The sequence below is a fragment of the Mesoplodon bidens genome (assembly GCF_964165515.1).
Source record: "Mesoplodon bidens genome assembly, chromosome: 11".
NCBI classification, from domain to species: domain Eukaryota; kingdom Metazoa; phylum Chordata; class Mammalia; order Artiodactyla; family Ziphiidae; genus Mesoplodon; species Mesoplodon bidens.
Genome location: NC_138167.1, coordinates 88,738,649 through 88,750,216, shown reverse-complemented (window position 1 = coordinate 88,750,216; position 11,568 = coordinate 88,738,649). Strand labels below are relative to the sequence as shown.

General features: G+C 40.9%; 1 pseudogene across 1 annotated transcript; it reads right to left on the bottom strand.

Moving 5' to 3' along the window:
• Positions 1-7,323: 7,323 nt before the first annotated feature.
• On the bottom strand, positions 7,324-8,055 carry LOC308625146 (large ribosomal subunit protein uL30-like; annotated as a pseudogene). Its single transcript has one exon. The product of its transcript is annotated as a large ribosomal subunit protein uL30-like (transcript).
• Positions 8,056-11,568: the final 3,513 nt, after the last annotated feature.

Here is an 11,568-nt window from a genome sequence, read left to right as displayed (position 1 = left end):
CTTCAACTTATCCATGCCATTGCGATGGCTCCGTGAAAGACGTATAATTAGTTCTTGGTACTGTGACAAGAAGTTGCAGAACCATCAGTGTTGACTCTGCCAGAATCTACAGATAACATCTGCTTAAATGCTAGGAACAGGTGGAAAGCTGCATGATCACAGTTAATGCATGGAAGGCCAGTTAACATGGCTATGAGCATGGTTTGGGAGTTCAACTCTCCAGCCTCTGCCATTTTATAGCTGGTTGAGCTAACTCACCTGTCTAACCTCAGCTTTCTCTTCTATAGGATAAAGATAATCAGAGTATTCCTCTCATAGAGTTTTTATAAAGAGAAAGAAGATAATACCAATAGCACTGCACCCGGGACCGGGGAACCCCTCAATCAATACATGTTATTAATATCATGATTAAAATAATTAACCAAGAACTCAAATATGTTTTAAAGACACAACAGACTATTGCTAATGATACGCAATGTATCCCACTTTGAGGTTTAACTTTTACTAATATATATATTTACCTAGTATTTAAGTTATTTATAATTAATAGTCTTTCATCTTGAAAGCAGTGTGGTATCCAGGTATCACTGTGGCTTGATAGTCATTCAGACGTAGGTTAGAATTCTAGCTTTTCCACTTCCTAGTCAGATGGCAAGGGACAAGTTGGCTAACATCTTGAATCTTCAGTTTCGTTATCTGACATGAAGACAAAAATGTAATTCCTACTTTGCGAGATGGTTAAAGTTGCATGTCGATCCTCTAACAGTCAGTAGAAGACAGCTGTCATGACTTCTGAGCCCTCTGTTTTCCTGATTATCCTAAGGGACGGCAGCTGTGTAAGTTTAGGATCCATGTGTAGCAGAAAGACACATGTCAGGACACTTCACAGAGCTCTACCCCGTCATCGTCCTGGGGGCATTCTCTCTGAATTAAGAGGCAAGTATTTTGGGGGGAACAGACTCATGTGGGAGAGCTTGGAGTACGCAATTTGTGGACTCATTTTCTATAGTGTTGGCAGAATGTGGGTTGTCATCACAGGCTGGGTATTGTCTTGCTTCCTGCAGTCTTAAAATTGTCACACTGTGGCATAGTGTTATTTTCATCTCAATGATGCACTGATTATAAGGTAAAGCTGTACTGCCTGACCAATGTGCCAGGTATCTGCTTTAATAACTCCAAGTGTTGTTACTTAAAAAAAAAATGAGTAAAGACATGGAGGGGAAACAAGGAGCCACCAACCAGCAAGCACTTCAAACCACACCACAAAGAGACCAGATGTTGCTAGGCTGTATTTTGTTTGGACAAGTTCTGCTTAATCTTCCCTGGAATCAAGTGAGGAATTCAACCAGAGCCTGCCCAGAGCAATAAAGTTGGTAATTATTTAGCAACATCTGGAACTGAGGGCAGTTTCTTTTTCTTTTCTCCACTGAGTAGGCGGTGAGAAGACAGGAGGAAGGGATACAGAACTACTCAAAGACCAAAATAAAAATCTAGGTAATTCAACTCATTTTTCCCTACATAAAATATAGAATTGGAGCCATTCATTCATTAATCCAAACTGTACCAGGAACTGTGAAAAATTCAGGGGTACAATAATTATAACAAGGACAAACAAATAAATGAAACATAGTCCTTGACCTCAAGAGGCTTATATTCTAGAGATTTAACAAGCAAAAACCAACCAAACAAAGCAATAAAAAACACCATAATTACAAGTTGAAATAACAGCTTTGAGCATTATAAAAGGAAAAGAGAGATGAATCACAGGAAAGGATACTTACTGCAGAAATAGGCACCCAGAGAAGTTGTCATTTAAGCTGAGACGTGAAGGATGGAAGGAGGAATGGATGTTTTCAGCTGAGGGAGGAGGATGTGTGTAGACCCTGAAGGCAGGAGGAAATTCAGTGTGTTCAAATGCCTGAGGGAAGAAGTCGCTGAGAAGTCATGTATTCGCTGGTGACCTTGAGCAAATTGCTTTGTTTCCTCACCTGCAAAGAGCAATAATAATAGTATCTACTGCACCGTTTTGAGGTTTAAATGAATTATTTCATGGGAAACCAATAGAACAGTGACTAAGTCATAGTAAGTACTGAATTTTTCACTTTAAAACTGTTCATTTTATGTTATGTGCTTTTCACCTCAAATTTTTAAAAAGAAAAAGAATGGATCTTCAATTTCGTCTTGATCAACTGGATAAAGAGTTTCTTAAGTCAAACGAGAACAAAGGAGCCCAGTGTTCTGCTTGGGGCATTTGAATATGTGACATTCATAATTTATACAAATGAAGAAGCAAGAAATAAGTTACCACAACTCAACACATAACATTTAAAACAGTGGAAATGAATAATATAAGTAAGAAGAAAATTTAGACAAAAGATAAGATAAAGACCTAGGACAACCTCTGAGAAATGCCAACATTTAAGAAGAGAACCCAACAGAGAAGATTGAGAAGTAGAAGGAAATTAGGAAAATGATCCTGGAAACCAAGAGATAAGCATGCTTCAAGCAAGTAGAATGTCAACTTTGACACATATTGCTGAGAAGCCAAGGAAGATGAGCAGGGCAGAAGTTCACTGGATTTGACAACCTGAAGGTTGTTGTTGACCTTACCAGAGGGGGTTCCAGGTAGAAGAGATGTAGAAGCACATTGGACTGGGTTGAAGAGTGGAAGAAAGATGAGGAGATAGAAGCAGTTTGTTCAGTTATATATTTGGAGTTTGGTTCAAAGGAGAGCAGAAAATAAGGCAGGAACTGAAACAGTATGTATGGTTATGTGAAAAAAAAAAGTCTTAGGAGGAAATAGTACAGCATGCTTGTACGATAAAGGGGATAATTAAATGAACAGTGAGATGTTACTGCTGAGGGAAAGCATGAATAACTCAAGGAGCAAAGTCTTTGATGATGCAAGAGGTAGTGGGATCCAGAGCAAAAGCAGAAAACTATCCCTTCCTTTTAGAGGAGGAGCACTTCCTTCATTGTGGAGGAAGGAGAATGGGGATGCAAATGCACCAAATTGGCAGGTTTTGTGGTGGGAAGATGAGTTCATTTTCAATGACTTCTGTTTTCTCAATGAAGTATATGAGTCTGGGTCATCAGTAGGAGGAGAATGTGTGGGAGGTTTGAGGAAAAAGGAGATGATACGGTGCAGTCATCCCACAGAGATAGAGAAACATAATTTGATTCCTGAGCAGCTCTGAGTGCCTGCTTGAGGTTTCTGAGTTCTCAATCAGTAATCTTGGCTCTGTGATTCTTCCCAACAAAGTTGCATCTTGGGTTTGGGCAAGGAAGAATCCCGCAACCTCAGAATAGCTGTTATGATTCACCCCAGGCCTATCATATTCAGCTTCCTGATCATTGGCTAGTGAGCACTGAAGGAAGTTCAATAAGCCCATCTGTTACATATAGAAGGGGAGAAATATCAGCATCAAGATATTTGGGCCTGGACAGCTGCCAGCAGTAGCAACAAGGTTATGTCCAAATCCTTGGCCCCAACTAGCCAAGGCATCCAGTAAGAAACAGTCTTATAGCCACACTTGCAATGGTGATCGGAAAGGGTTGCCATGGAAATTGCCATATTAAAAAGGTCAAAGTTGTTTCAGGAGCTTCAGTGCAGCCTAATTTGGTGTGAGATATATCTGAATTAAAAGATAAAATACAGAAGAAATGGAAAGAAATGTATTTGTGTTTCTTCCAAGTATACAGCAATCTTTTTTGAACTAAATTGTGTCAAAATCAGATTTTAAATGAGTGTGGTCTAAATTAATTACCTGATAAAGGAGCATGAGAAAAGAAAAAATAGAAAGCCTGTAAGTCCTACAGAAACCACTCAAATAAAAAGTAGGGGGCTTCCCTGGTGGCGCAGTGGTTGAGAGTCCGCCTGCCGATGCAGGGGACACGGGTTCGTGCCCCGGTCCGGGAAGATCCCACATGCCCTGGAGCGGCTGGGCCCGTGAGCCATGGCCGCTGAGCCTGCGCGTCCGGAGCCTGTGCTCTGCAATGGGAGAGGCCACAACAGTGAGAGGCCCGCATACCGCAAAAAAAAAAAAAAAAAAAAAGTAGGATGTGAGTGATTAACCACGAGCCTTTAGTTTTCATCCCTGTACATGGAGCACAGTCTGCTCTTATCTTCCTAAGTATGTGAATCTGGGCTCCCAGAATCAAAGCCCAAGCTTGGTTTAATGCTTGCAAGATGAGTCCTTGAACAAATAAAATTAACTATCGTAGTGTAGGAAAAAAAAAAAGTAGGATATGAAGAAAGGATGGATTTTAATGGTGTCAGAAAAGGTTTTCATATAGATTAACTGAAGAAGGAATCGTGTAGCAACTGATGCTCTCATTATGAATCAGATGAATCCTCTGAGCTGTCCATTGGGAGTTCTCCTGTCCTTGTCTGTCGTCACTTCATTTCGCGAGGCTCACATGTCCTCCCCTGCTCCTGACCATCTGTCCACACCTACTCCTCCTTCAGGAATCCGTTCTGTCTTCTCATGATGCTTCAGGTGTCAGTTTAACAAATTCTTCAGGAAGATTTCCTTTGTGGCATTCAGCCTTGTTTATGCCCTTTTATGGAGTATGCTTTCTTGAGAACACATGATTGTTATAATTATGTTTGCGGGAGAATTGTTTAATAGCCATCTATTTCTGCTAACCACTATATTCCCAGTTCTTGGCATACATCCTGGCACACAGAGACCAGTACATAATTGTGGAAGGAAAGAAAGAAAGGGAAGAGGGGAAAAGGAGTAAAAAGAGGAAGAAGAACCACAGGGTGTCACTCAACCTACAAAGGTTTTCTCCTTCCTTTGAATTCATAAGAAACTGTTTTTGTGCCCTGTATTTAACACTTAAATATATACTACTCTGATACATCTCTTGTGTTTTCTGATGTACAAATACTGCACACGTAGTTAAGTATTTAAATGAGCAAGACTCACACCAGTTATATGTAAGAATTAAAAGATAAATTAAAATTTATCTTTTAAAAGATAAATAACCATATGCTGAGAATGGCATCAAACATGTGCTATAACATGCAGACAATTTATTATTAATCTTCTAGGGTTTTATCTGAAATATGATTTTTTATTGATCTTCATTAAAAAAATTTTTTAATTGACGTATAGTTGAATTACACTGTTTCAGGTGTACAGAAAAGTGATTCAGTTATACATATATATATTTATTCTCTCTCAGCTTCTTTTCCATCACAGGTTAGTTTCCTGTGCTATACAGTAGGTTCTTGTTGTTTATCTATTTTATATACAGTAATGTGTATCTGTTAATTCCAAATTCCAAATTTATCCCTCCCCCCCTTTCCCCTTGGGTGACCATAAGTTTGTTTTCTATGTCTGTGAGTCTGTTTCTCTTTTGTAAATGAGTTCATTTGTATCATTTTTTTATATTCCACATATAAGTGATCTTATCTGATTTTGTCTTTGTCTGTCTGACTTACTTCACTTGGTGTGATAATCTCTAGGTCCATCCATGTTGCTGCAAATAGCATTATTTCATTCTTTTTTATGAGTAATATTCCATTGTATATTGGAATATACACATCTTCTTTACCCATTCATCTATTTGTGGACAGTTAAATTGCTTCCATGTCTTGGCTATTGTAAATAGTGCTGCTATGATCATTGTGGTACATGTATCTTTTCGGGTTAGAGTTTTCTCCAGATATATGCCCAGAAATGGGATTGCTGGATCATATGGTAACTCTATTTTTAGTTTTTTAAGGAACCTTTGTACTGTTCTCCATAGTGGCTGCACTAATTTACATTCCCACCAACGGTGTAGGAGGGTTCCCTTTCCTCCACACCCTCTCCAGCATTTATTACTTGTAGACTTTTTGATGATGGCCATTCTGACCAGTGTAAAGTGATAGCTCATCGTGGTTTTGATTTGCATTTCTCCAGTAATTAGTGATGTTGAGCATCTTTTCATGTGCCTGTTGGCCATTTATATATCTTCTTTGGAAAAATACCTATTTAGGTCTTTTGCCCATTTTTTGATTGGGGTTTTTTTTTTTATATATTGAGCTGTATGAGCTGTTTGTATATTTTGGAAATAAATCCCTTATCAGTTGCATCATTTGCAAATATTTTCTCCCATTCTGTAGGTTGTCTTTTTGTTTCGTTTTTGGTTCCCTTTGCTGTGTAAAAGCTTTTAAATTTAATTAGGTCCCATTTGTTTATTTCTGATTTTATTTTCATTACTCTAGGAGCAGGTCCAAAACAATATTGCTGCCGTTTATGTCAGAGAGGTACCTGCCTATGTTCTCCTCAAAGAGCTTTATAGTATCCAGTCTTACATTTAGGTCTTTAATCCATATTGAGTTTACTTTTGTATATGGTATTAGATAACGTTCTAATTGCATTCTTTTACATGTAGTTATTCAGTTTTCCCAGCACCACTGGAACGTGAGCCTTTCCATGGAATAATAGAATCTTTAAATGTCCTAATTGCCATGTAAAAGTGGCAAGGTGTTCTTACTTCTCACCTCTCATTGCCCACCACTCTCTGCTTCACGTTTTAAGCTCTATCAATTCTGAACAATCCTCATAGTTCCTCAGAGGCCCTTCCTTTCTTCTGACTGCAACGTTTTCTTCTGAAGATCTACTCACTCAAGACTTACTACATCCTTCACATCATTTAGGAAGCCCACCACTACCCCTGTTCTACATGAATTACTGTATGAGTCCCCAGTTCACTGCAGGACTGTGTCTCTTTTATCTCTGTATTCTCAGGGCTTAGTACATGAGTTGAAATCCATAAACTAAACATCTGTGAAACTGAGCTATTGTTTATTATGAAGCTACACCCTTCATGATTTCATAGACTTCACTTCAGCCTTCCTGAATAGTTGTTCCAGGTTAATTGTCATAATTTTTATATGTGTGTGCACTTCTTTCTAATTGTATTTCAAGTTCTTCCCGAAACAAGGCCGTGGGAATCCCCACGTTCAAGTATGCCCCTGGGCTTGGTCCACTGCTGTCTTGTATTCATGCGTGGGTATTCATTCACCAACATTAAAGCCCAGGAAAGAAGATATGACAAAACAGGACTCCCTCCTCCATGGCATGAGTCCTTTGCTGGTTTCAGAGGTGCATGGTGGCTAATGTGGAAAATACACAGGAGCTTTTCCTTGGAACTGGGGTGGGATGAAAAGTGCCTGCTGTGAACATCGCCATCTTTTCCCTGACACTTCCCCTCCAGTTTCTGAGGATATAGCAGAAAATAACCGTCTTTGAAGATACTGGGTAACAATTACATAAAACAAAAACACATTCTTCCAAAGCACTTGTACTTTCAGAGATTCCAAGTTTAGTTCAGCTGCTGGATGAGCCGATTGATGTGTTTGCCTCCATAACCAGGTGAGCTCACTTCCTTGAGGAAGCCCACCCTATTCTTGGTAGTGTGATGGGCCACGGAGAGTTGGAAAGGGCACAAGAACCCCGAGATCGCCTGAAAATTCTTCTCTGGGAAGGCAATTTCGTGAATGAAGTCTTCCAAGCAAATGACACCAAACTTCCCCAGGTGCTCCTCAGTCACTGTGTTGTCTGTCCGAGGGATGATTTTATTCTTGACCTTGGCTTGTCCGTGTTTCAAGCTGAGTTCCCAAACAGACTTGAGATTTGGAAATTCCCCAGGCCACATAAGAGTCCACTATACCAAAGCGTTTTCATGGTGTGAGGGTTTACTTTCACGAAGATACCACTGAAAATCTTACTTAGGCAAAGTCTTGCAATGGTACTCACCACATTAATCCTTTGGATGCCTACAACAAAGGCCAAGAAAGGTTTATCTGGCCCTTTCAAGCCATGGGGTTTCCCTTCTAACCATCTGAGGTGCACCCTGTCGTGTAGTTGCTGCCGGGAATCATTTAGGAACCATTCTAGTCACTTAAGCTGGAGCTCTTTTCATTTCCTCTGCTCCTTTGCTTGCAAAAGTGCCTGCTTCTCTTGGGTGGCTTTGAGGGCCTGATACGCCTTCCTCTTTTTAGGAGGTTTTCTGGAACCAAAGTGATCGGGGTTTTTTCTGCTCTTCCTTTCCCATCTTTCCAATGCCTCTGGCTACCGCTCATGCACAGCCCCACTGCACTTTAATTACTGTCATTTAAAAGATGACCACGTTATGAGAGGCATAATACCTACCAGAAATAGATTTTTCACATTAAACCATCCTTTTTTAAAAAAAAAATCATCTTGGTTATACAAGCCTGTGTCAGAAATTTTACAAAATTGTTCATTCCTGTAAAAATTACTTTCAAAGATATCCTACCATTTTATCCCCAGAAAGTGACGTCAGCTTCTACCACATAAGAAATAAAAATGGCATTAAGTGGACATCTTGAAGATAAGAGTGCATGCTTTTAGTACAAGCAAGCTTTCTCCACGCTTTTCTCTTTCTTCTTCACCCCATCCCCTTTGTCCTACCACTTTTCCTTTCCTTCCTTTGTTCTTCTCCATTTCCAACTGCAGATGAAATATGGGACTTGCTTAGACCCACTGAGAGCAATCGTGGGTTTTAAGTTTGCTGACTGCTTTTCTAGCATGAGGATTTAGGCAGCGGGGAGCATAGACTGGGAATGTAGGCTAACGTTCCCAGGTTCTAAATATCAGCAAATCAGAAAAGAATTGCATTTGTGAAACTGAAGAGAGACTCTTTTTATCTTTTAATAACCCCCTATGCCATCCTTAGCACCAAATGCAAAAGAAAGGGTGAGAGAAAGGGCAAGAGGACTTCCAGAGAAGAGGCTTTCTACTGGGACGTTGTAAGTAGCATGAAGGAAGAATGAATTAAATTTCGGTTAACAGCGCTGAACCCGCAGAGGAAAGGATGGGAAAAGGCAATAAAGAACTGTGACAGTGGTGACTGAGGATCTAGCAAAAGGGCAGGGTGCCTTCCATCTGTTTGGAGAGTGCAGGCTGAGCCATTGGTGGGGGGCGGCGATCATCCCCCGGGAAGCTGTGACTCAGTGGCTCTGCCAGCAATGATGTGTGGGTAAAGCAGAGAAGTACCGTAAAGACGTGACTACCCAGAACGTGGTGGTGACAGCAACACTTGCCCCTGTAGTGAAAGAAACTCACTCGTTCACCTTTTCAAGTGTTGTTTGTGAAGCAGCTACTCCATGTAAATCAGAGTCCCTAAATATGCACCCTCTTCCAGATTCCTATAACTTCATATTTAGAGTCTTCCTAAATAGGCTCCTTGTCTCTAGCCTCTCCCTATTCCAGTCTATCCTACACACACAGTCCAGGAAATGCTTCCTCCTACACAAGAGGGGTTATATGCACGGGTTCTGGAATTAGGCTTCCTGGATTCAAATCCTGGCTCCACAACTTATTAGTCTGTGACCTTAGGTTAAGTTAGCTAAACTCTCTGAGCCCCCAAGCATCAGTCAGCTCGGGAGAAGTAGCAGAAACGAATGTTCCCAGCATCTTCCTGGTTTTAACAATAGCGCTGTGCTTCTTGCTCATGTGTGTGTCCATCCTAGGTCTGACACTATGCTCTGCAAAATTCTCACTCTGTGATCAAGCCTAAAACTGCTGCCTTGCCTGGATCAGGCCAGCCAGTGGCAGAGGAGAATCACAGAGTAACACTAAACCTTCTGCAGATTCCACACCTGCAAAATTACCTCCTCATCCTTGCCTCCTTAATGCCGTACTCACTTCCCTCTAAGATACAAATAAACGTTCAGCCCAACAAAGACAAAATAATTTGCCATTTTCTGCCCAATAGTTAGGCTTGATATTTCATAGACAGTTGGCTTAATTAATATAGAGTAATGGACCCACCCAGGGAAAACAGGTATTTCTACCAAAAAGAGTTCTGCTTACAAAATGAAACTAAGGCATCAAGCCCTTATTGTTACCTTGACATTGAACAAGTTACCTCCAGCACAGGAAAGCTGTGGAGGAAAAACTACATAAAAGAGCCTTTTTAGGGCTTCCCTGGTGGCGCAGTGGTTGAGAGTCCGCCTGCCGATGCAGGGGACACGGGTTCGTGCCCCGGTCCGGGAGGATCCCCCATGCCACGGAGCGGCTGGGCCCGTGAGCCATGGCCGCTGAGCCTGCGCGTCCGGAGCCTGTGCTCCGCAATGGGAGAGGCCACAACAGTGAGAGGCCCGCGCACGGAAAAAAAAAGAAAAAAAAAAAAATCTCATCACAGTGCGATGTGGGCTGGTGATGGCAGGTGCGGGGCTAGGAGATCTGCTCCACATTCACATTCAGGAGCCCAGGCCCCTTCCATCTCACCACATCTCCCTCCTGTATGTCCTTGCAGTCCTCTCTATTCAGCTGTAAGATCGGTAAAGAGATTAGAGGATTGCATTTGAGAGGATTTTACGACCTAGGCCTGAAAAAGGTGTATATCCCTTCTACCTCGTTCAGTGACCACAACTCTGACACAAGGCTGCATCTAACTGCAAAGGAGGCTAGGAAATATCGTCTAGCTACGTGTCTGAAAGAAGGCAATTTGGGAAAAAAACAGTCAATCTGTTCCACAGTGACTTAGGCTCACTTTCTAGCTAGGTGACTTGATCTAGTACACAAGCCTTAGGCAACGATTCAAATATGTGAATTTACAAAAGCACAAATTACAACATGTTCTATACATTTGGCCTCATGTGCCATGTATCTTTGGAAATGATGGTCTGTTTTGCTATTATGAAGAACCATGCTGACACAAATTGCTGAATCATTATGTGAAATGAAGGTGTCTGATCACTGGGTTAGGCTATTTGTAAGCTAACAAGTAGAAGAGAAAAGCCCTTCAAATGCTGGCCCACAGAATAAACACACAGACACGGAACACCATCATGCTATGCTTTGTGCAAACACACAAACTCCTCCCACAGAGATTGACATAATGGAGGGGAAAAAAAGAGAGAGAGAGAGAGAGAGAGAGAGAGAGAAGGAAAGGATATGTACACAAGGAATTGAACCAAATCAAATGTTTTGGGATACGCTTGACTACCTGCCCTGATAAGGAATAAGATGAATTTGTAAGATTTGCCTGGCCTCACAGTCAATAATTGTTAGAAAATTGTCAGGCTCAAGATGGATGACATCATGTAGGGCAAATGAAGATCATTTCCTTCTACACTGATTGGTGCTTGAGGTTTGTTTATACCCCAGCTGCCTGGGCCTTGTTGTAAGTAACCAGATATCATAGGTTTGAAACAGGCTTTCCATTTGCATCACTGGGCATTGAGTGCAGCCAACAGGAAGCCCAGTGATTCAGATAACTTGTTTTAATTGAAATCAATACCAACACAGGCAAAAACTGCCTGGAATGGCAGTGCTATGCTCTGATGGAAGACTTTCGTGATCTCTACCAATGACAACCATTATTAAGAACAAAATATTAACTTCAACAGTGACATATAGTGCTTTCCAAGAGGAAAGAAAAAGTTTGGGGACCAGAAAACTGTCCAGAGAAGTTTTGGACAGTTTTCAATAAGAAAAAAAAAAAAAAAAAGAAAGAAATTTTACTTCTTCAGGTCTCTATTAAGTTTCAGTCCCAGCCTCAAGTTCAGTTTCACTTTGAATTTCCAATAAATGGAAA